Source organism: Prionailurus bengalensis, chromosome A3 (genome assembly GCF_016509475.1).
Source record: "Prionailurus bengalensis isolate Pbe53 chromosome A3, Fcat_Pben_1.1_paternal_pri, whole genome shotgun sequence".
In the NCBI taxonomy this organism is placed as follows: Eukaryota; Metazoa; Chordata; class Mammalia; order Carnivora; family Felidae; genus Prionailurus; species Prionailurus bengalensis.
In genome coordinates this window covers 93,587,634-93,614,554 of record NC_057354.1, presented here as the reverse complement: position 1 = coordinate 93,614,554, position 26,921 = coordinate 93,587,634, and the positions used below count along the sequence as shown (strand labels likewise).

The window sequence follows — 26,921 nt, the reverse complement described above, 5'->3', positions numbered from 1 at the left end:
ATAATTTGGTTGGTCCAGTTTATTGGGGGCTAGCCCAGTGTTTTTTGTGCCGAGAAAAATCAGAAAGCTTTTGTGTGGCTGCTACATGACATTGTCATCACAGAGACTTCACTTCCTTTTTCTGCCCAGTCTATCTCAGGTGTACCTGTTTTTGTTCCTGGTCTAAAAATATTCTATCTCTTTCACAATATTTACAAAGCTTGATAGTCTACATGTTTCCCATACTTGGTGTTACTCCTTCTGCATTACCTAATACATTCTTACCCCTCCTCAGTTCCAGCCAAATTTATCTTTCTGAAGGCTTTCTTGTCCATTGCAGGTGTTCCTTTCAGTTCTCAGAAGTTTACCTGCATTTATCCTCTGTAACCCTTATTAGATGCAATTAATGCTATCCTGTATTTTGTATTCATCAAATCATAGCTTCCTAGGCAAATCCTAAAAAAATAAAGATTGTGATTTATACTTTCAATCCATCATGATACCTGGCACAGTTCTACATATACACAAGGCTTCAAAATGAAATACCAAAATGTACATTAGTAGCATTTAGAAATAGGCTTTCACATTAACTGTGTCACCCTTGTATTTAGCTTACTGTATAACTTCTGATATATTTACAGCTGTAAATAAGTCAAATATACAAATTTAATTTATAGTATATATATATATATATATACACACACACACACAAATATAATACAAATATAACATAGGACATATTATAATCATATACAGTATAAAGTACTTTGTATCTAATACATAGTATTAGATATATAATAGTAAAGAAATTCGACAAATTCTATTTATCCATACATCCATTTGTTTGTTGATCTATTCAGTTAATGTCTAGGAATCTGTGCTCTGCATAAATGCTTCTACTAAGTTGTGGGAATAAAAAATATATATGATACCTACAGTCACAAACTATACAGCCTTATGGAGAGACAAACATAATTACAGTACCATGTGTGAGTGCTACACTAGGAGATATATCAGATATTTAATAACAGTTTATATCATATTTCTGAGGTGAGTTACCTTTTCAAGTAAGCCATTTAAGCTAAGATACAAAGGAATTTGTCTTAGGAAAAGAGAAGTAGCTATGTAAAGATGCAGAATCAACCAAGACTCTTGAAACCTTCGTGAAGGTAAAAATATTTCAGTACGTCTGTAACGTGGTATGTGAAGGATGCCAAAGTATGTTACTGGAGAAGTATCTTTGTGAGTTATGTTAAGATGTTTGGATGTTATCCAGAAAGAGGGCATCATTTAACAGTCCAAATCAGAGGTATTTTTATGATTAAATTGAAAGCACAGAGTCCAATCTCAGCCTTGCCACTAGGATTTATTAATTTATGGCAAGGAACAACGTCTATATGCTTCTGTTTGCTGATTTTAAAGTTAGGGAAGTAATATTACCTGTCTTATAGAATCATTTAGAGGCTAAAATGAGTTACTATTTAATGCTTAGAAGAGTGCCTACACATTGTCAGTGCTAATATATGTTAAATATTTTTATTCTTCTTTGAAACATTTATTTTTACAGAAGAATGGGAATAGTGGAACATAGGAAACCCAGAAAAAGAAGGATCAAGTGAAACTATTGCACTATTAATGTAAATGAAACAACAAAAAAATGCTGGTAGATTCTGATTCCACTGATGAATACCACATCACTTCCACTAAATTGGAAGTTGAATCTGTCTCTGGTTACTTCAGTCACAGGGCAGAGAGGAGTATTAATGTGACCCTGTGGATCCCTGAGATACCTCCTAATATTACCATATCTAGTGGTTAAAGTTATTGGAAGTCTATAGTAAAATAGCATACCAAGTATTCAGATCTCTTAAGAATGAGGTTTGATTATTCACCTAGCTCAAGAATCCCAGTGAAAGAATTCCGAGTGAGAAGGAAATACAAAGTGGGTTCTAGAGGAAGGAAATCACAAAGCCCAATAGTAGCTTCATGAATAATTGCAGAAACAAGGACTAAAGAGTTTACCTCTATGATTTTCCTTTCTCTACCATGTGTATAGTGTATATATACACATACACCTTAATTTATATAATATACACATTAAACATGGCCTTATATTTATATTATAAATATGTATTATATATGCATTTAAATTTTTCTCTTATTTTTCTCTACGCATTGTAGGTCATAGTTAAAATTACAGTTTCCTTCCTAAATTATGAACTATCAAGGAAATATAGTCATAAAGTATTGAGCAACTTTTAAGTGATTCAGGACTTTGAGATGGATACAGTAACTTTTGAGACCTCCAGCTGCTCCGTTTTCCAAAGGCAGTGAGAGAATTGTCAGTTGTCTGAGGGAAAGTAACATTATGCTAGAAGGGATATTGTTGATGTTGGTGGAAGTGGTGGTATTTGGAGCCTTACTTATGGAAAATGGTGTATTTTGTGTAGGACAACCATGTTGTAGACTCCAGGGAAGACGTGATTTGAGTCCATTTTGAACAGTTGTTTTCTATTTTAAAAATTTCTGTCAGTATGAGTCCATCTTTCCTAGAAAGAACCAACTAAATGTTTATCCTTGCTCAGATTCTCTTGCAGCACTGCTCCATACCTGTATGTTAGTTCTATCAATCTGGCATGCATTTTTAAGACTTGTATTCAAAGCAGTGTGAGTGCTAAATGAGAATTGATCTTTTGATAAGTGCAGCTGCCATGCTAGGCAGGTCTTTAAGTGTAGCATATTGAAAAGCGAAGGATGACATCAGATTTGCATTTTGTAAATATTGTTTAGGCTGCAATCCCAAGGAAAGATTGGAGGAGAGAGAGAGGAGTATCTGAAGATGGGGCATTTAGAAAAATTATTGGTGTAACCTAGTCAAGTGATAGGTGGTAATTTGCACTTGGGTTAGGATGATGATTCTGCAGAGAAGCATGCTGACTGGGAAGGTACTTGCAGATAAAGTTGGAAAAGCTTTTATATAAATTTATAGGAATGATGAAGGAGAGAGACCTAGAAATGCTGAATTCAAAGCATATGATTAACTAGATGGATGTCACATGGAGTGATCATATGCTGTGAGCACATTTTACAATGAATACATTTGTGTGCATCTGTAATGTATGTAGAGTGTTGGCATGATTATCGTCTGCTGTGAATAAAAAAATATATGCGAAAACCTTATAAAAATAATCTAACAAAAGTAGGGAAAAGGTAATCAAAACATGCTGGGATTTTCTCCCCTAAACCCAACAATGCAGTTCTTGTCTACAAGCTCTTCATATTGATAGATTCTTGGAACCATATTGATAGATAGACTTGATTTTATACAATTGCATGTGCAAATGGAAATAAATACCATATATCAATTGTTCCTCTGAGCTTTTCTATGGGTAATTTTTGTCTTTAATTACATTAGTCTGAAATGAGTTGTTTTCATCAAGGAAGATGTTAATTTTGCAATTAAGAAATTAGGCAATTTACCATATTTTTCAATGTCAGTAAAAATTCAGGTTTCTCTTCTTAACCTGATAGACAAAACTAGTTATAAGGAGAGATTATTAGAGTAGGTTCTGGCTCAGGAAGAGTCAACTCATCTACTCTTCTTATGAATTTAAAAAATTAGTAATGTTTATTTATCTTCTTTTTGACATTGTTTTCACAATTCAGTGTATGGAAAAATTATTTTTGTAGAGAAGATGAATCGTGGCTTTAACATTTGCATATTACTTTGCTTTACATGATTTCAGGTATTTGTGAAGTGTTTTATTAGCAGTGTGCTAAAACAAACTATAAGAAAATTCAAGGTGTAAAATAAGGACTTTTTCACAAAGAAGAGCATTAACATTCACACAAAGTATATGTATGTGTGTTTAAATCTGGAGATGGGTTTTGATTATCAAACTCAAATAATTATTATCATCATTACGAAAAATATCAGTGACAAAATTATAAAGTTTTTTTAAAAGATTATATTGTTATGTTCGTCGTGTGCATCTGTTTAAATGTTAGAAAACTCATCCCATTATGAAATATTTAAGCTTAAACATAATTAGATTAACTATAAAAGTATGCATTGTAAATTCATTACAATTGTATTTAAAGTTTAAAATGTTTATAATACAAGCTTTTGTTTTGGTTTTGACTTTCCAAATGAATTTTTTCCTACTTTGATAATTGTCTAATTTTAGTTTAGAGCCTCCTTGCCCTACATTGTGAAAGCTCATTTCTGTTATCTTCATATTAAAATCTATAGACAAGATTTGCATACCTTCTTCAAATGGTTTATGATTCATAATGTCCATAGTTAATGATAATTTCATAGATATTGGCAATTAAAAAATTTATTAAATTATTAATTTAAAAGATATAAAACTAAATTCATGTGAATAGTGAGTTCAAGAGAAGATATATTATACATTAATGACATAGGCCCTTAGGTAAGGTTTTATCAGTTGTGAAAAAGTAGTATTATATACCTCATCTACAAATTTTCCTTCCTGTTTTCATATGTCTTTCTGCCTGCTTGCCAATCTATTTCAAGTTGAGTATTATTAATATTGAAATTGACCTAAATATAAACTTGCTAAAATGTCTTATGCTTTAAATATGTGTTCACATATTTATTGACCTTTTTTACAAACTGTTATCTCTATGGCCTGATACAGTTATTTTCCTATCTTGCCTTGAAGCATAAAACATTTATTATGGTGTCTAGATATAACATCTACAAGATTTAAGTCAGTAGGGCCAACAGGCTCTTTGTTGGCTTTTGTTCCAAGTTATGGAGAAATGATGTGATGCCTTTATAATATCAAACCTGGTCTGGGCTGAGGTGGTCTTTCCAAATTCACAATAGATTTTTCCATTAGATATTTTAGTAGGTAATTTTGGATCATGATAGACTTAACCCAACTAATCTTGGCTTTGCTATTCCAAGGATACTATAGTCCATGTTTTCTGTCTGTAGCTTCTGAGTGCTTGAGGCAGAAAAAACAAACAAACAAAAACAGTTTTGAGGAATCATGTATTAACTCGCATAGACAGGAAAAATTCCAAATGTCCGTGGTCAACATTGAAGAATACATAGTGTAACTCTACGACCCAGCAATTGCACTACTAGGCATTTATCCAAGGGATATAGGTGTGCTGTTTTCAAGGGATGCATGCACCCCCATGTTTATAGCAGCACTGTCATCAATAGCCAATGTATGGAAAGATCCCAAATGTCCATTGATGGGTGAGTAGATAAGATGTAGTATGTATGTATGTGTGTATACACACACACACACACACACAATGGGGTGTTACTCGGCAATCAAAAAGAATGAAATCTTGCCATTTGCAACTACATGGATGGAACTGGAGGGTATTATGCTAAGTGAAATTAGAGAAAGACAAAAATCATATGACTTCACTCATATGAGGACTTTAAGAGACAAAACAGATGAACATAAGGAAAGGGAAACAAAAAATAAAAACAGGGAGGGGGACAAAACAGAAGAGACTCATAAATATGGAGAACAAACGGTTACGGGAGAGGTTGTCAGAGGGGGGATGGGATAAATAGGTAAGGGGCACTGAGGAATCTACTCCTGAAATCATTGTTGCACTATATGCTAACTAATTTGGATGTAAATTAAAAAAAAATTAAAATTAAAAAAAATACATAGTGTAAAGTTGGATTATAGGGTAGGGATATGTGAGGAAAGATTGGAAGCAGGGAAATCATTAAGTCTAAGTAAAATGGAATTTGTACGATACCTGAGTATTGGCTCAGCCGTTTTGAGAGATGTCAGAAAAGAAATATGCCTAGTACAATAACCTCCTCAGGAACAATAGGCCAGTTGCAGTCTGATTCTAGGAGCCAGCCTGCCTGACCATGTCACTTGACTGCTGTGGGTTTTTTTTTTTTTAATAATTTATGTGATTCCTCTATACCTTACTCCTATTATCTATACAATGGAAGAAAATATCATACCAAAGTTTTGTAAGGAAGAAGTGAATTAAGACCTATGAAGTGCTTAAAACTTATGCCTGGTGATGATGATGGTGGTAGTGGTGGTGGTGGTGGTGGTGGTGGTGGTGGTGGTGGTGATGGTGATTTCTGAGTCTGGATTAATATCCAGAACTCCAAGGTCTACCATATAATTAGATTATTCTCACTCAGGCGATCTAAAAATCCAGGTGCACCAGGCACTCCACACTTCGGTAGTATTGGAAGTGAGTGAGCATGAGGATATATAGGAATACGTTACTAGATGGATCACTCAGTATTACTTCTGATGGTTTTATGCATCTGACTGAAATATAATAAACAATCTTTATATTTCACAGTGCCATTGAAGCTATTTTGTCTCAGACTTGGCTTGAAGTTAGCTGGATTGCTTTAATAACCTGAACTGTACTAGTTTTTTCTGTTCTTTCCCACCTAACCCATTAATATGCCAATGCAACTAATGACTAACATTTGTATGGAGTTTTATAGTATTTAAAATGATTACACATTAAATATCTCACTACATTTAATTTACCTTATCTTTGTGGACAACTTGATTATTCTTAAGTACCGCTCCAACAGAATCAACACAAAAATTTTCCATTATTCCTATATTTATGAAGTTTATGAGTATTAAATTTTGTTTTGGTTGTCAATCCTTTACTGAAGTATTTTACTTTGTAGTTCTTAACTAGATGGACATTCCATTGTACCACTATTGATGTCATCAGTGATGTCATGAGAGTGGCAATGATCAACATGTCAGCCCACAGATTTGGCAGTCCCTAGGGTCTCTTTAATGGTTCCAGAGAGTCCTCTGGCTAAAAATGGCTAAAAATCAAGGCCAGTTTTGACAGTCTCATCTAATGTGGTATTTCCACTGTGCTTAATGTTTTTCTGTTTCTTTTTGCCTCTTCGCAGTTCGTTGAGTGCTTTGATCAGCAGGACAGAGGCAGAAAGTACCACTTTAACCTGGGCCTATCTGTTCTGTGGTCAGTTTCACTGACCCTTCCAATCACTGGTTGCCTTAGTGATGTCATCACCAGCCTTGTTTGAAGACAGAGCCAAGGGTACCATCTTCCTTGCCAGGGCAGACGAGGCACCAACTTCCCCACCAGTGCACCTTAGGTATTCGACTTTGATCTCATTGGAGTCAAATGTAGGCAGCCTGGTAGAGGTGGCTGGTGTCTCATGAACCCAGATTCAGATGACCAAAGATAGTTGCACCTTTACTTCCTCTGAGCTGAAAGCAAAAAGCTATAATTACATTTAAAAAAAATCATTTTGACAGGAGCACCTGGGTGGCTCAGTTGGTTAAGTGTACGCCTCTTGATTTCAGCTCAGGTCATGATTTCATGGTTCATGGATTTGAGCCCCATGTCACACTGATGGTACAAAGCCTGCTTGGAATTCTCTCTCTCTGTCTCTCTCTCTGTCTACCCCTCCCCTGCTCTCACGCACATGTGTGCACTCTCCAAATAAATCATTTGATAGTAACTTACGTTTTCATAGAAAATTTAGGAAATAAAAATATAACTTAAAAAATACCCATAAAGGCATCATTAAGCAGTTAGTTCTCATTTTTTATTTTCCATCTAAGCATTTCATCCATTTTGAAATTATGTTTTTGCAAGATGTGCAGCAACCATTTTTGTTAATGGTTAGACCCTTGAAGCAACACCACTTACTGAATAATGTAACATTTACCTATTTTAAAACTTTAACATTATCACAGTCTGCATTTGGATGATTTTCTGGCTATTTCTGAAATTCTTTTTTTTTCCTTCATAAAATTCACTTTCAATCTGAGTACCAGAAAGTTTTAATTATTAAAACTTAATAACATATTTAAATAACTTAATAAGCGTTCCCCTATGACTCATCTACTTTATAATCTTCCTGGCTATTCCCCACACAAATATATTTTCATTGTTAAGAAGGGAGCTAGTGAATGCATTATGTATATGTCGGTGTAAATGCTGCACACCTTGGTAGGTTAACCTTGGTGTAAAGTTAGGTCGATATGTTTCAGTTATTATTTATATATTAGGAAATAAATGTTTTGTGATTAATTTTAATTTTCTTATGTGAACATTTACTTCTTCCTACAATCAAATTTCTATAAAAAGGTCTATCCCTTATAGAATGTAAAGTTTATACTAGCAAATTTTATGTCTATCTTTCTGTCTATCCATCCATCTAATATTGTGTACGTACAAGGCTATTAATTGCAGCATTATTTGTAAAAGATTGTAGTAGAGTCTTAAGAAGTGTTCGTTATGAACATAGCTGGAGAGGAAAATAGCAGCTATGCAGGAGGGGCAAGAAACTTCACCTGGATCTTTCTCTCTTATATTTTCTATAGAGCATGTAGGAGAGCAAAATTTACCACTGCAAAATATATCTGTTTGGCAGGTGGATTATTTTAGACTGATTATTTTTAAGAAACAGAAGGCTCAAGAAGAACCTTTGACCTTCTCCCTGCCTACAAGAATTTAGGTAGAAGACTTTTTCCAGGAAGCAAGATATTATTATAAATAGCTATAATATAATATGAACTAGGGATGTTAGGGAGGAACCTAGCAAGGCCTATTTGATCAAAGTCCTCTCTATGTCCCATTGTTTCTGCATGGTTCAGCAAACATTTATTTACTGAACATTTACTCTTTTCCATTCTCCCTGTGAATTGTCTTCCTTCCCTTTGTAGCCTTAAGCCTCTACCCCCTTCTCCTTAGTTCAGAACGACATATATACCTCATTTTGCTCTGGAATCTCTCATGTTTATGTCAATTCCCTGTATGTACATAATTTTATTTCCTCCTGGAAATCTGTGTCACATCAATTTGATTCTCTGACCAGCCAGAAGAACCTTGAAGGGTGGAGGTTTGTCCTCCCCAAGAAACAAAAGTTTTAATCTATTGTAGGAAAGGCAACAATCACCACTTTTCTATCTCTCTCCCCTTTTTTAGGACACAAAACTCTTACTATACATAAAATTTTAAAAGTGGGTAAGGAGATGGAGTGCAAATGTGCTTAATTAATTCACGTCCATCTGGGCAGGTGGGAAAGAAGTGGACCACAGGAACTGCTGGAATGTATTAGGAAACACATATGGGAGCTGGAAGAAGAGAACAGGAAATGGAAAAGGGGCAGGAGTAATTGTTGAATGCATAGCTATAGATAGAGGCAGGGCAGGAGAATAGACATGTCGCACTCGTTGGCACCTAGGGAGAATACCTTGCCTAAGGCTTATCCTTAATCAGAAGAGCAAAAACCACACTCCACCACCAACTTGAGAAATCACAAATAACAAGTAACAGCACAGTACAGCTGGGAGGCAGACAGGAGAACCGAACAAGTGTGTGGTTTGTTGTGGCATTATTTGTCTTCACTGTACAACAGTCATCAAATTCCTATAGGGTTACCTTTTGTGTAGCAGAGGGCTGGTTTAACCAAATAATACCTGTTCTTTTCTGAGTTTTAGGTCTTTTCTTTATACTGTGCCTCAGAGGAGTCTCTTTTCATAAGAATCTTATATGAATGGGATTTTTTCCATAGTGTTTACTTACAGACTTTGACGTATAGAAAACTCAATTTTTATATAGTTTGTTAACAACTATGTAACTGTACTCTCTTGATAATTTAATGATTTATAAGTTCATTTTCCATGATTTTCTGCAGGATTATTATCAGAGTTTGTATTCTGAAATGCCAATGAGTAAAAACAAGCCTTAACAGTTCATAAAAACTCATAATAAAAGTAGAGCTTAGAATTATAATGTCTTAATTTGGAAGACAGATTGCATATATTTTTATTTTTTGAGTTCTCTTACTACAGCAGCCAAAGAACATGAGAATGGCCGTCTACTAATTCACACTACCCAGAGGTATCACTAGATGCTCTGCCAATTATGAAGTACATAAATAATGCCTGCCCCGCTCCCTTACATTGTCACTTAGTTTTAAAAAATAAAAAAAGTGTGTACTCAACCATATGACTATTTAAGGTTAAAGCTTTGAGCCAGTGTCCTTTGTGTTAATAAGAGAATAAATTCAGCTCTATTAAATGTTGCCAGATGGATGGCTGGTTAGTTGCTGGTTTGAGGATTTTGTAAAGTTTCTGTGTTTCAACCTGTGGGGGAAAAAATCTGCTAGTTCAAATTCTCCACAGAAAGCCAGCACTTTCTGTCACACTTTCCATTTGGTGATAGCCCCTGGATGCATTGAGATGCATCATTGTAGCTCTAGATCCTGAGTTTATCATATGTATCAGTTGCAACAGAGGGATGTATTCAGTTTTTCACACTATTTGAACAAGTTTCGAATAGTAAAGAATAGTCACAGAGAAGGACCATGCTAACAGAACTCCTGACAGGGCTTTGGGTCCAGTTAATTGCTGGAAACAGAATGGTTCCTAATGCTCTTTTTGGTGATGTGTTTATGGCTGCCAGCAGGGTTCAGTGGGACCTTTATAAATTCCCTCTTTATCTCTGACTCCAGTTGATTGACATGTGAACCATGCTGGTGGTGTTTGAAGAAGTGCACTGGATTTCTATAAAGCTATGAATATTTCCTGAGCCTTATACAACCAGATCTAGATAGTACAGTTTCAGCTACAATGCTTTAATGCCTGAAAATCATTGGGCTGAAAAGCCAGATATTTTTAGTATTGAGTTTATTACTTAATTCATTGAAAATGCCTTCAATGAGTAGAAGTTTGATGGTAGGGAATGCTTATAGCAACATTTACTAACACACCTTTTAACTACTAACTTGTTCACATTTTTGCTAAAATATATAATAATGTTTCTATTTTGATTTGCATTCTGATTTTTAGTTGATAATATTAAGAAAAAATCCAAATAACATATTTTAAGTTTGTTTCTCAATTGCTTATGACATTAAAGCTATAAGTAAGCCAGTTACTACTGACTTTGAGGAGATTATAGCACAATTATAGGAATAATTGTGATTTTTCCATTTAGAGGACTTACAACACTTGCATTTGAAAATAGTAAATGATCTCTTGGTCTTGCTTCTTTCTGTCTCTTTTTCTTTCTTGCCCTTTACCACTGTGGTAGCTGACTCTAATTTAAAAAGGAGGAAATTTTATCCATGGATAATTCTGTGAAATATTGGAATAATACTATTTATAGGAATAGAACTAAAACAAGATATATTATGCATTTTGACCCAAAATTATCTGTTTGAACAGAGTAGCAGTCTCTCATGTGAGAGATAGTAATTAAAACCTTTTTTCCCCCTGTTATACAAGTCCTTTTTAAATCTTTCAAAAGAACACTGTGACAGGGTGTAATCCAATGTGGATTGCAAAGGAAAAAAAAAAAAAACGTAAGATGTGTGATACCAAAGACTTTATGCTGCAGATTGCACAATTCTGTGGCTAATCTGTTTTTTGAAAAGCAACTTCAAAATGCTTCTCAAATGCAGCTGTACCTTTATTTTTTCCCATTCCTTTGCAGAAGTGTAATTTTTATTTTTCTTTGTGGTATTTAGTCTTTTTATAAACCGATTTAATGTGAAGTGGTTTTAGTGTTGGAGTGGATGTGGGCAATAAAGTTGATGAGTAGTTCTGTTCAATCAAGAATCAAAAATTTTCTCTTCTGAAAATATAGCCACCTCAGAGACCTGACTTCTTGGTGTGGGAATAGTTTGTTTTATTATAAACAGCATTGTATGTTTTCTACATATTATTTGGGGATCTAGGGTTTATTTTGGGTTTTACTTTTGTCATTGGACTGAACAGAAAATATCAATTCTCAGATTTCTAACTACCTACTCATATGAAATGAATTTGAAAATGTAAGGCAGAAAACATAGTGTGAGCCTTAAAGTTACAAAGACCTGGTATTAGGCCAGTTTTGCCATGATCACTATATGATTTAGGATTTGCTGGTTAATATCTCAAGGTCTCAGATTCATCCTATATAAAACTACGTGATTTTGTTATCCAATAAAGATGTGACCTGTTATCTTTCTAAATGAAATAATTATTTCCATGCATCCATAGCAATGTTGGGTAGTAACGTATGCTTGTTTACCCTCCTGTTCTAGTAAAATAATGAGGGTGTTTGTATTTACAGTGTTATTTTATAAACTATTAATTTTTAAAGCATCGACAACACAGCGAGTATCCAGTTAACTATGAGACAGTGAAAGAAAAAGTAATGCATGCTAAGAAAATAAAGGCTATAGTCATGCTTTGGCAAAATGCTATGATTTAAAGTCAGAGTAAATGACGCTTGAGCCATAGCTCTTGATGAGGTTATCTAATCAAACAAAATGTTGAGATGTGGTAGCTATGTCCTGGGGCTTTGAGTAGAAGAAAGAATATCAGAGAATTAGCCAAGTACAGAAAAATGGAAAGGAATACAGTTCTGCAAAGGGAAACTATCTTTTCAAGTGGGGGATATATCCAGTTGTTATGTTATACACCTTAAACTTCTATATAAACTTTGGAAAAGGAAATGGATTAAAAAAAGAAGAAAGAATGGATAGGATTCTCTCTTACAGCCTTTTGGATTATTTTTAAGTTTATTTATTTTGAGAGAGAAAGAGAGTAGGGTAGGGGCAGAGAGAGAGGGGAGAATGAGAATCCCAAACAGGCTCCTCACCATCAGCACAGAGCCCCATGAGGGACGTGAACTCATGAAGGGTCAGATCATGACCCGCACCAAAATTGAGAATTAGACACTTAACCAACTGAGCCACCCAGACACCCCATCTTACAACCTTTTGTTAGAATTCCTAGAGAAGTAAGAACCTTTAGAAGTGTAATGGGTGCAAACAAAGAGACAAAGACCAAATGATGGTTTTGCACATTTTGTGGTTTTGTCTGAGTTTTGTGTCACCTTCTCATTCAAGCCTATGGTTCTAGTGGGCTCAAGCAGAGAGGGGGAAAAGACCAAGAATAGGGTCTTTTACATGATGAGAATTCAGGTTTAAACATTATGATGAGATATTTTAATCTGTGTTTATTTTCCAGTGGAAATAACAAAGCAGAACAACTGGATGCCCTCTAAGTTTTAGCAGAAAATTTACTTCCAGAGAATCTATAATTTTGGCCAAGAATAGTTGTGATAATATAGTCTATACTCTGACCTCCCAAAATTAAAGCCAGTAAGAAGCTTTTTGGGTGGAAGCTTTGTTATAATGTAGTGCTTCCAATTCACACCATGAAATAAGCCAAGAAGTAAACTGAGTAGAAATTCCATGTACATATGATGATTTATATATATTACAGATAGTTACTGTGTAGTATCTGAAATGATATAGAAATGACCATCGATTTGGGAAAAAGTAAAGTTTTTGTTTTCTCCTACACACAAAAATGTCTCAAGTGAATGAAAGATCTTGACAGAAGAGTGCGCACACACACACACAAACACATATAAATCTATAGACGTATACGTACATTTGTAGGTAAAGATATAAATATAGTTATACCTATCTGAATAATATTTCTTGGCCATGATAAGCAAAAAGACAAAGCCATCAAGAAATCATAGAGGGAAAGATTGAGGGACTTGGCTCTGAAATTAAATCAGTTTTTAGGTGGCAAAGACAATATGGACATTCTGAAAAATAAGAAAACTGGAAACATTTATTTGCAATATGTATCACAGTTTATGGTTTAGAACATAATGGTATAAATCTTTCAACGCAATAATTAAGGAATTAGCCTCATAGCAAGAAAGTGCGAAAGGTTCTGGACTGTTATTAACTATGGAAATAAGCTGGTTAACATAAGGTAAAACAAATGACCCATAATGTAAATGAGCACATTCAAGATATTAAATATATTAAATAATCTATATAATTCAAATGAAAATACTTGTGGAATATGATTAAGATGAGCCAAATTTAAAAATGTGTACAATTGATAATTGGCATGATTATGGGGAAGCACTCATTCCATGCACAACTATTGGAAGTTTAAACTGGAATAGCTCTTTTGGATGATTCGACGAACAAATAAAAATGCATACCATTTGATCTGCCAATTACATTTTTTCTATTTATCATAAATACTGGCACCAGACTACAAAATTATGTGTTCAAGGACATCCATTGCGACATTGTATATAATAGAAAAAAATTAGAACAGAGTAATGTCCATTATTAGGGAAAATTTTAGACAATATGCTGCTGTACTTAAAAGGAAAATGATAGGTATATTTTTTCAAATGGAGAAGGATTTCCAAAACATAATTTCATTTATGTAAAATCAAAATGCAAACAATGTAAGTATGTGGTACATAGAGTTTCTAGGAGGATACCTTGCAAAATTGAATAGTGCTGTCTGAGGTGTGTCACAGTACTGGTCAGGGAGCTGGTGGGTGAGCCTTACCTTTGGAATCCCTCAACGTGGATACTTTTTGAACATTTTAACAATAATTATAATATGTTCTTAAATAGTAAAAAAAACCCCTCTTTTGCAGATTTTGCTATTACTAGACTATGACATAGTTTATTTTGAGGTTTAATACGCATTAGCAGGAGTTATAAGGGATATTTAATGTTTCTGTAAATAATTCTAAAACAATAAATTCACATATAATCTGTTTAGAGCCTGAGGCAAGATCTTAATCTCTTCGTGTTCATTACAACAGACTGACATATATGTCTTTTGAGGGGCCAGAATTTTGAGAGAACCAAGGATTTCTTAAACTGTGGTACAAATTGCATGATTATATTCCATGAATAGCAAAACATCTCCAGAATAAAATGAATAATGCCTGCAGAATAACACAAATAACAGAATAATGCAAATAGCAAAATGTCTGTGGGATAGAGAGCTCTATTACTAGAATAGCCAACAGAATATGATATTCTGTTCGTATCTCTGTAGGATTGACTATATGATTAAAAATAGATATTTAACCCCTCCAGGACTCCATTTTCAGTCCTCAAAAGGATAGACTACACAACACTTACATTTAATTTCGGCCCTTATTTTATATTTCTTTAATTTTATTTTATATAAGCCCAGTTAGAAACCTAATAGTTTCCCCACAACTGCCGTTACATTTCTTTCATGTGTCGTGCGAAAAAGAATTCTAGCAGGGGGTTAATGAGATAGACACCTGGGAGAGCAAAGGCTGAATCAAGGGGCAAGCATATTTTAAATTTAAATTTTAGTGCCAAATTGTCCTCAGAAAGCACGTGTCACGCTGTAGCTTCAACATTATATGATAATCTTTCCTTATTTGATGTCACTGAAAAATATAAGGTTTTTAAAATAAACGCATGACAATCTGAACATGTTATCTCATTTTTTTGTTGTTGTATTTCTGAAGCCAGACTGAATTGGTTTAAATCCTGACTGCCAATTACAAACTGTAGTGTTTGGCAATTTCAATGTTAGTCAAAACCTCTCTTGGCTAGGTTAATTAATGTGTAAAGAGGGAGAAATAATAATAACTGGTCCTAGGGTGATTGTGGGGACTGATAATTTAAATAAAAAGTATAGATAGTGTCTGACAAAGAGTAGCTGCTCAGTATTTGTGGTATTTATTATGATCATCATTTTTAGCTTCTTGGTTTCTGAATTACTTAATATGACCTTCCAAAGACTTAAGATTATTCATATATTCACAAAGAAAAATAATTTCTTTGTTGCCATAAAATGCTTTCTTAAGCCACTTAGAATATATTCTTTTTTTTCCCCAAGCTACAATACATGTAGTATATTGCCATACTACAGTACATGTAGTGTGTTGGATATTCCATCTTTCCTCATCTATGTCAAATAGCACTTTTAATATTCCCTGCTAACTTTTTTTTTAAAGTAGACTCTATGCCCAGCATGGAGCCCAACACAGGGCTTGAACTCACAATCTTGAGATCAAGACCCAACCTAGGGGCCCCTTGGTGGCTCAGTAGGTTCAGCATCCCGCTGGATTTCAGCTCAGATCATGTTCTCAGGGTTCCTGAAATCCAGCCCTGTGTTGGGTTCTGTACTGACAACTTGATATCCTGTCTTCCTCTCTCTCTGCCCCTCCCCTGCTCACACTGTCTTGCACAGTTTCTCTCTCCTCTCTTACTTTCTCTCTCTCAAAATAAACATTAAAAAAAAAAGAAGACCTGAGCTGAGATCAAGAGTCAGACACTTAACTGACTGAGTCACCACGGTGCCCTAATATTTCCTATTAATTCTTAAAGCTAAATGGATCTGTTGTCAGTTTCTACAAATTAAAAAAAAGAGCATCGTTCTCTTGGGCAAAAAGAAGTATTTGTAATTTGAGTCTGTTGATACTTTTAGTCTCAGGTGTTGATGGATAATATCATTTATACCATATAGTGGAGTTTAAATTAATCTATATAAATACCATATAGTGGAGTTTAAATTAATCCATATAAATGCACTGAAATATTAACTATTAGATTTATTTCACTGAAAATTTTAGTATAATGCTTTTTCATGGGAGAAAAGTTAGTATATGTGTAACTACCTCAACTACAACATAAGCGTTTTCAATGCAAACAAAAATTTGAACAGTAATCCTAAATACATACTGAGAAATTTTTAATTATGTGTTAGGTTTGGGAAATGCTTCATACTTTGTTCCTCATTGTCATTAGGTTAAATATTAGGGGGAAAATGAATCACTTAATTTAGACAAAGAGATAAATTTGGTCCTTTGCTTTCACACTATTCTATTTGTTTATATACAATAATCTAGAATTATAATACTATCCTCAGGAAGATTCATGTGCTATCATTATGAATAGTAGTATATAGAGAGTATTAATAACTCACGAGCTATAATGCTTTGCTTTGGATCTGGAATTTAATGATTTTGAGGTGTATGGCATTAGGAAAATTGCTTAAATTTTATGGGCCTCAGTTACCTGATTTAAATAATCAAGAAATAATATAAATACACTTATAAGTTTTTGTGTGTGGGTTGAGTGAGTTAATATATATGAATTTCTTTGAAGAGTTTCTGGCCCATAATATTCAACAGAAAAAGTCACTTGTCCTTTTGTACTAGCAGTTTTTATTTCCTTCTTATAAAGCCAATATAATTGTTTATTTTATCCTAGATTTATATATTATTTGTTAAAGAACTGTATTTCCTTATTTTACCTAGTAATGTGGGGGGTTATTTATATTAATTCAGCTTTCTTTCCTTTCTTTTTTTAAATTTAAATTCAAGTTAGTTAATATACAGTATAGTCTTGATTTCAGGAATAGAACCCAGTGATTCATTTCTTACATATGATATGACACCCAGTGCTATCTCAAAAAGTGCCTTCATTAATGCCTATGAAATCATTTTTAATTCTTAGGGAAGTTTTGTCTTCACAGCAAAATTATGTGGAAGGGACAGAGTTTTCCATATACTCTCTGCCCCAACTCATGCATAGCCTCCCTGTTATCCATATCCCTACCAGAGTAGTACATTTGTCAAAACTGATGAACCTATATTGACACACAATAATCCCCCAAAGTCCATAGTTTACATTAAGGTTCACTCTTGGTGTTGCAATTCTGAGGGTTTAGACTAATGTATTATGGTATGTATATACTTTTAGTATTATAAAGAGTAGTTTCCCTGCCTTAAAAATTCTCTGTGCTTTTCCTATCTATCCCTCCCTCCCCCTTAACCTCTAGCAACCAATGATCTGTTTTCTCTGTCCTGTAGTTTTGTTTTTTTCAGAATGTCATATAGCTGGAATCATACCATATGAAATTTTTCAGATTGGCTTTTTTTCACTTAGTAATATACATTTAAGTTTTCTCTTTGTCTTTTAATGGCTTTATAGCACATTTCTTTTAGTGCTAGATAAATATTCAATTGTTTGGATGTACTACAATTTATTCATTCATGTACCAAAAGTTGTTTCCAAGTTTGGGCAATTATGAATAAAGCTAGTATAAACTTAAGTTGTAGGTTTTGTGTGGAATTAGGTTTTCAACTCCTTTGGGTAAGCACCAAGGAGTGCAATTGTTGGGTCATATGGCAAGAGTATGTTTAGTTTAAGACTATACCAGACTGTTTTGTATTCCCACCACCAAGTGAGAATTCCTATTTCTCCACATCCCTGTTCAGTAGTTGATGTTGTCAGTGTTCTGGATTTTGGTCATTCTAATAGGTACTATTTGGCTATTTTGACTGTGGGGATATTTTCCCCCAGGAGATGGATTATTTTTACATATTTGATTATGCGTTTTATGTCTTATTTTAACTAATATGGACATGGAGCAGAAAACATGATCTTGGCAAGTTTCCCTGTGGAATATCGAGAATTATGAAATTGGGCATTTGCTCTCTTTTCTCTCATATCCATTATATTTGAGGGAGAAAAAAATGGCTTCTCTTTGCTTATTCCAGACCATTTCTCATAGAAAAAAGGTGTATATATCTAATTTATTTCTTATATTTGTTTTAATATGTAAATATATTTATATATTTCTGTAAATATACACTTATATGCATGCAATGAAGTAATCCATGTTTACATATAAGTAAATGTGTGTGTGCGTGTGTGTGTATACCTCGGTTGCCTATACTATTGCCTGTACTACCTTGACTCTTCCTGGTTTATTGTCTAACAAACTAGCTTTTTCCCCCCTACTTCATTTAATATTTTACCCATGTCTAAACCTGTTGCTGACTTTTTCTTGGTGATTCTAATATGTTAAATCATACAGTCATACATATGGCCACTTATTTTTTGTCATTTCTAAGAAATACTTTTTCTTTTCCAATTCAGCCATCCATCCTCAAATGACTTTGTATTTTTTCATCAATAAAAATGATGATTTCAATTCCAATCATTAGTCTTCAATTCTTACCCTTCCAGTTTTAATACTTTACTGCCACAATTTCTTTACTTATTCATGTAGTAATAAATTATCATAATCTCTACACCCTTTGACTCGTATTTGATTAAAACTGTAGCTGAAATCAGAAGCCATATATTTCATTGGCACTTAATGAAAAATGATAAGAGAAGAAGCTGATTATTTCCTTTTCAGTTCCTTCTGTATGTGTATGTTTTTTCCCACTAGAGGATGAGAATAAGCTCCTTGATGACAGGAACCCTGTCATATTCACTGTTATGCCCTCTACATAATAGGTGCTCTATAAATGTTATTTGTATTGACATTGAATACATCGGGTTTTTTTTTTTTAACAAAATGCAGTGGATTTTAAACATGCTGCGATTTTTAAATAATCTGTCTTTGAAGATGATTCATGTAGTAGACTGCCTATTCAACATCACCACTCAGAAATTTGACATCTTAAAATTAATTTATCTAGAACTAAATTTTATTTGCTAAACTCCACCTCCAAAACATGATGTTTTTTTATTCTGTCTCATTTTTTTACAAATGACAACTTTATTATTTAAATATTTTTGGTCAGAAATTATGAAGTTATTTTTAACTCTAGTCTTTAATATACTACATCTAACACATCAGTGAACCCTGACAACACTTCCTTGCAAATATATCCACAATCAGATTATCTTACATCATTTACACTACTATCAGCCTAGCAACACAATCATTCCTTTTCTCCTGAACCACTACAAGAACCTTATATTTGGTCTCTAGTTTTCAACAACATTCCTCTACAGACTATACAAATCATCTAGCATAATCCAATTTTTACTGTTTGTTTATTTTTGGGAGAGCAAGAGTGAGTATGAGTGAGGGAGGAGCAGACAGAGAGGGAGACAGAGGATCCAAAGCAGGCTCTGTGATCACAGCAGAGAGCCCGATGTGAGGCTCAGACTCCCAAACCATGAGATCATGATCTGACCCAAAGTCCAATGCTTAACCTACTGAGCCACCCAGGTGTCCCTAGGATAATCCATTTTAAAACTTAAGATTTCTCGGGGTGCCTGGATAGCCCAGTTGTGTAAACATTTGACTCTTGATTTCAGCTCAGGTCATAATCTCATGATCCTGAGATTGAGCCCTACATTGGGCTTAGCTCTGGGCATGGAGCCTGCTTAAGATTCTCTCTCCCTCTCCCTTTCCCCTACCCTGCTCATGGGGATGCATGTGGATTGTGTGCATTCTCTCAAAACACACACACACACACGCTTAAGATTTCTTCTTGTGCCTAGGATTTGATGAGTTAAGAAAGTATATCCCTCCTACCTAATAATGATAAATAACATCCATAAATTATATAATAACAACTTTTTTGAACCCAACAGAATTAATAGAACAAGTAGTAGTTTAATATTTAAGAACTGATGAAAAGGTGGAAGAAATGAAGATAGGGACAGAACTGGAAGAAAAAATGGCTGCCAAAAAAAGTGAGAAAAAAATGAAGTTAGTTTATGAATTACTGAAGAACTCATGCAACTATAGACACAATAAGGACTCTCACTGAATCTCAGGCAATTTTTTATGGATAGAGAACAGGGAGAGAGAGCATTTGTCACTAGTGTAAGAAAGGTAGGCATCAGATACCACTACAGAGAAGCCAGAAATTCCTGCCCCTTGTGCATTTCTTTTGAACAGAGAAAATTCTTTAAGCTATGAAGGAAGAATTGCAGATCCTTCCAACCAGCAGGGGATAGGGATAGCCTATTTGTTTCTGAGGAAAGAATAGGATAAAAAGTGAAAAACAAACACATTGCATTCCTATAAGATATCCGGAAACCAGTCCTGGGTTTAATGGCATTAGAACCTTCTACTTCTAGCCACGAGCATGTACCTCTCTGCCATGCAAGATCTGCATAGACATGAGGCAGAATTTGTCTGCCACAGAAAAAAAGGAGCAGGAATAATGACAGAATCCCATACCTGAGTCTCAGGAGCACATGACTTACTTTAGGGTGAATCTGGTCCAGGGTAATAGAGATCATCTCCTGCCTTCTTCCTGCACATAAGCAAACACCAAGTGATAACCAATAGCACTTTTCTTAATGAAGGAGGTATATGTCAAGAATATAGAGAGTGATCTTCTCTGAGTGTCAGGCCCAGAGGGAGGACCAAAAGCTGAGAGGTTAGCTGGAGGAAACCCTCCAACATCTCAGTTTTCATCCTAAGAACAAGGTATCATTAGACAAATTTGAATATTGTGGTACAAATTTGGTTAACTATAGAAAAAACAAAATTCAGACCCAACTCATCCCCTGATTAGAGTAGCTCAGCTGCTACACGTGATGTCCAGCATTCATTAAAAAATTATGGGATACACACAATAGCAAGAAAAAGATACTACAAGTAATAAACTAAACAGCCAAAATATACAAACTCAAATGTCTCATGTTGGGACCTTCACATTGGGACTTTTTTTATGATTACAATGGTCAGAAAAGTAGTGGTAACTGTGCATAACATGCTTGAAAAGATTGGGAATTTCAGCAAATGATGGAAAATATAAGAAAGAGAAGGAAAGGCCAGAAATAATTTTTTGATGGTATCAGAGGCAAAGAATTCCTCATTGGATCCCTCGGTAAACTCAACAAAGCTGAAGAAAGAATTAGCAATGTAAAGATAGATCCATAGAAATTACATAAACTACATCAAACACACACAAAGTGCATGTGTGTGTGTGGGCGGGCGTGGTGGGGGGAAACAACATTTAAGAGTTGTAGGGCAACATGAAATGGTTAAACATATGTGCAGTTGGAATATCAGACAAGAACAGAGGAGAAGCAAAATAATTAGGAGATAATTGCCAAGAATTTCCAGCAAGTAACAAAAGACCTCAGACCATGTATCCACCAATCTCAGCTCACTGCCAGCATGATATATATCAAACAAAATATATGTAGACACATTGTATTTAAATTGCTGTGAATGGAAAGTAAAGGAAATTCCTGAAGGAGGCCAGAGAAAAATACATTATCTCTAGAGGGACAATAATGATGATAACACACACACTTCTTGTCAGAAGCCCTGAAAGTCATTAAACAATGGTGTAGTATCTTTAAAGCACTGGAGGAAAAAAAAGCAAAACAAACAAACAAAAACCCTGTCAACACACACTTTTATATACAGGAAAAATACCTTTAAAAATGAATAAGGAACTTTTAAACAAAAGTTTAGGGAATTTACTTCCAGCAGACCTGCACTGCAAGAAATGATAAAGGACATTATTGAGGCAAAGAATGTGATAAAAGAGAAACTTGGATCTGTATAAAGAAATGAAGACCTATGAAAATGGTAAAAAATGGGAGTAAATATATGGAATGTTTTTCTACCAATTCATTTAAATACATGAATGGTAGTTTTCTTGAACTCTCTTGGGTCCAATAGGATGTCAGTGAAATGTTAAAATATTTTGATTTGAATTAAAACTGAAAAATAATATATATTATATATAAATAAAATATATATAAATATATATTATATATTTGTATCTTATATTTGTTTTATATTCATAAATAATATAGATTATAGATATATATAATATATATAATAACATATTTATATGTATCTTATATTTATGTTATATATTTATATATAATATATATTTTATATTTATATAATTAATATATATTGTTTATAAAATATTTATAATATATGTGTTATATATATATCTATATATAATATGTGTATATATGTATATATACATATATAATATGTATATACAATTACATGTTGTATATATAATATATATATGTGTCGGCTGTGGATAAAGCAGTGTTAAGAGGAAAATTAATAACATCAGGTATTCATGCTAGCAAATAAAAAGTTTCAAATGAATGCTCTTAACTTCCAACCAAAGAAAGCTCTGGTTTTCATCACCTGTCTTTTCTATTACGTTCCAGTCTCATGCTAATGCCTCTCTGTGACCAAATCCACTTTGGACCAAATCCAAAGTGAGTGAGAGAGTCTGATTTACCGTCTATAGAGATCATAGGGCTGTTCAGAGAATGTGATCTTCTGGGTAAGAAATGAAGGTGTCTTGGATTAGGGAAGTCAAAGTAGAAGTTGTAGTATGTGGTCAGACTCTGAATATATTTTGAAGATCCAGTGGATTTGATGAAGGATTGAATGTGAATAATGTGAATATAAGGGAAGCACAGAAATAAATGATGATTTCATGGTTTTATGCACTGGCAACTTAATGAAAACTGTTACCTAATACTGAAATGGGGGAGTTTAGGGAAGGAATTTATGGTAAAGGAATATGTGTGGAAATCAATAATTTTGTTTTGAATTTGTTAAGTTTACAAAGACTATTATACATCCAAATCAGAATTATCAGTTATTATAGCAGTTGGGTATACTAAGTAGTCTATATAATGTTGAATTCAGCTTCTCTGGTAAGGTGTGCTCTTGTCAATATATTGAGCTATACATGACAACATTATTACATATTTTGTCATGCCCATTCTCTTTCCATTCCCACAAATGATTCCAGAAGTTTTAAAGTTTTTTTTTAAATTTATTTGAGAAACTTTAGGGTGTAATATTTCCCTTGGCTATTCTCTGAATTTTACTACTTGTGCATGTTGAGTTCAAAGTCACTTTTTAAGCAAGAAAAAAATGAGAGTATATAAAGAAGTTATTCTTTTTCTAGTTTCTAGTGTGTTTTTTTAAAAGGAAAGCTTTCTCAGATAAAGGAGATTTAGTGAGGAGAATTTTTCTGTAAGTTTTAAGGGTTTAAGATTATTCATAATTTCTGAATTCTCAGAGATATCACTTTAATTGTTAAGATCCTGATCTTTCACTGTTAATATCTTAGTTCACAAAAAGACCTTAAAAGATTATGTATTTAACTGTTGTTGTATGTCCCCAATTGTGTGAAGTCAGTTGCTGAGTTTAACATTAAGTAAAATGTTCTATACAAGTTTAAGCATTAAACCTTGGTGCTTAAAATCCTTGTGTTTTTATTCCATACCTTGAGGCGAGAATTTCAAGTCTGTGCTTGTCACTGTCTCACTTTTAATGTTGCTGCGAATAACCTCCATTCCATGTAATAGGAAGAATAATAATTAAGTTTCATAACAAAAGCCAAAACAGCAGTGCCTGAACAAGATAGAATTTCAGTGTTCTCTCACAGTGTAGTCCAAATATAAGTAGCCTGGGCTTGCAATGAATATTTGTCAGTGCAGCTGTGACATCCTAAACCCATGGATTCCATATTGTGGCCTAAAATCTTGCTGCTCCCTTCACCAAGCCTCTTTTCTCTCTTCACTGGAAAGCTTGCCTCTTTGCTTTCATGGCATGATTCAGAAATTTCACAAACACTTTTGCTTAAGTCCCATTGGCTGGACCTCAGGCACATGGTCATACTTAGCTGCAGGTAAGCAGACATATATAATCTTTGACTGGTGGCCATATACCAGAAAAATATCACAGTTCTTGTCTTAAAGGAATAAGAGCCAAATGGAAAAGAGGAGTGGTGTAGTCTATCACAATTGGCATTATTTGTCTTTAAATTGACCTATTGCTGGGGTGCCTGGGTGGCTCAGTTGGCTAAGCTTCCAACTTCGGCTCAGGTCTGTGTGTTTGAGCCCCATGTCAGGCTCTGTGCTGACTGCTCAGAGCCTGGAGCCTGCTTTGGATTCTGTGTCTCCCTCTCTCTCTGTTCCTCCCCCACTCATTCTCTCTCTCTCCCTCTCTCGAAAATAAGTAAACATTTAAAAAATTAAAAAAAAAATTGACCTATTGCCATATTGACCCATTACCCCGGTCTTCATTCTCAGTGCAATATGTTGTTGATTCCTTGAATATCTGGTTGTCTAATACATCCCACATAATGCTATCCCACACAAAAATATATATATGATTCTTGCTATATTTTACCCCATTTCTCTCTAACAGTTAATTACAAATTTTCCGATATTTCACCTGGAGTCTTTTGCTTAAGTCCCTCTGTCTTTTTTAAAAAATTTTTTTTTCAACGTTTATTTATTTTTGGGACAGAGAGAGACAGAGCATGAACCGGCAAGGGGCAGAGAGAGAGGGAGACACAGAATCGGAAACAGGCTCCAGGCTCTGAGCCATCAGCCCAGAGCCTGACGCGGGGCTCGAACTCACGAACCGCGAGATCGTGACCTGGCTGAAGTCGGACGCTTAACCAACTGCGCCACCCAGGCACCCCAAGTCCCTCTGTCTTTATTAGTTTCCTTATCAATAGATTTCTTCATTTGTGAGCGGTAAAAACCTTATCTAGTTTACTGAAGAAAAATGAAGTATGCTATTGAAAGTACACTGAGTGTCTCACTGTCATCAAAGGACAAGCTAGAATATTGCTCTGTGCTCAGACCCATCTGGAGATTTCAGAAACATGAATTCATGAAACTTCATCAGGGGCTGCCAACAGACAACTCAATTGCAACAGCCTCACTGCCTGAGCCCTGCCTCAAGATTCAGATGGCTTCAAATGTGCAGATAAGAGGATCGAATTGAACTAACTTTGGCCACAGTTTCACCTCTTTTTTCCTGGGATAAGTGTCAAGGACAAAACGGAGGAGAGGAATGTGATGGCATGAACACAGTGACCTGAAAGAAGGGATGATGAGCAGCTTGCACATGAGGTGTCCCCTCTTCCTTGGATGGTGCCACTCTTACCTTTCTATTTATTTGAATACTTTCATTGACCTTTGTTTGGAGACAAGTCACACGTTGTCCAAATCACCATTTTATCTCTTAGCTTCTTGGATAAGTATTTTATATTTGAGCTCAGTTTTATTATTTTTAAAGTAGAGTATTGGGGCACCTGAATAGCTCAGTTGGTTAAGTGTCCAACTTCAGGTCATGGTCTCATGATTCATGAGTTTGAGCCTACGCTGTGAGCACAGAGCCCGCCTTTGATCCTCAGTCTCCCTTTCTCTCTGCAGTTCCCTCACTCATGCTCTCTCTCTCTTTCAAAAATAAACTTTAAAAAATTAGAGTATAATTTTTGGTAAGGTCCCATGGATATTTACATTAAATAATTCCTAAGATGCCATTTATATTTTAAGACTTAAAAATATTAACTTCTATACTTATTAAACTGATCAGTATTACAGAATTAGTTATTTTGTTTCTAATCTTTGCAGTTATGTTTATTTTTCCATTTTAGCTTATGTATAAAATCGTAAATTCATTAAGAAATTGCCTACTAAGTTTTTTCTTCTGAAAGGCTTAATTGAAAGCTAATCATTTATTTAGCATTACATAAATGCTCCTTCATTAATTGATAGTTGCCTCTAAGTTTTTCAACTGCCATTATTTAGTAATTCCTCAAATTGGAAGGATAAGAAGGAAGAAACTAACTTTATTAAATAAACATTTACAAATTTATAAATCTCCATATGTCAACTTTAATTGATCAGTCAAAGCTAGGTGGAGTTGGACAGTGAAAAGGGTTTTGAGTCTTGATTGAGATTCAGTGGAAAAGGTTACCTTAATTAATGATTCCTGCCTTAGATGCAGGTGAGGGTATGGCAGTATGTATGATTCCTTAACAAAACACTGGGCGTCTCAAACTGTCATGTGCAATAGGACACACCTTGGCAACTTGATGAAATATAGTTTCAATTTTCTAAAATCTGAAGCGGGACACAAGAGGACACATTTTTAACAACTTACCAAGTGATGTGACTGCTGCTGGTCCATAGGCTGCACTTTGGGCATGAAGGCCAGCAATGTTAATCAATTAGACCCTTTCTCACTGAATTTTTTGGCTTGTATAAATGAAAATTCATGCATGGATGAATACATGCAACGAATATTTATTGACTCTTCAGTATATGTCAGGAAATTTTCTAAGTGTAGAAATACAGCCATGAATAAAATAGGTTCCTGCCATTATAGGTGTGTGTGTGTTTGTGTGTGTGTTTAAGGGAAGCAAGGGATAAGTCTGGAGAGAAGCCGAATGGCAAAAGTTAAGCAAGTACAGAAATAATAAGTACCTGAACAACGTGTATCTTGCTCTGGGAATATTTACCCCAACCCCCTTTTTCAGTTTAGCAGCAAACATACCCAGTTGTTCTTAAGCACATAAACAAG

The 26,921-nt window shown here is 34.5% G+C and overlaps 1 pseudogene; it reads right to left on the bottom strand.

The window, feature by feature from the left end:
* Positions 1-6,661: 6,661 nt before the first annotated feature.
* LOC122467090 lies at positions 6,662-26,546 on the bottom strand (annotated as a pseudogene).
* Between the last annotated feature and the right edge of the window lie 375 nt (positions 26,547-26,921).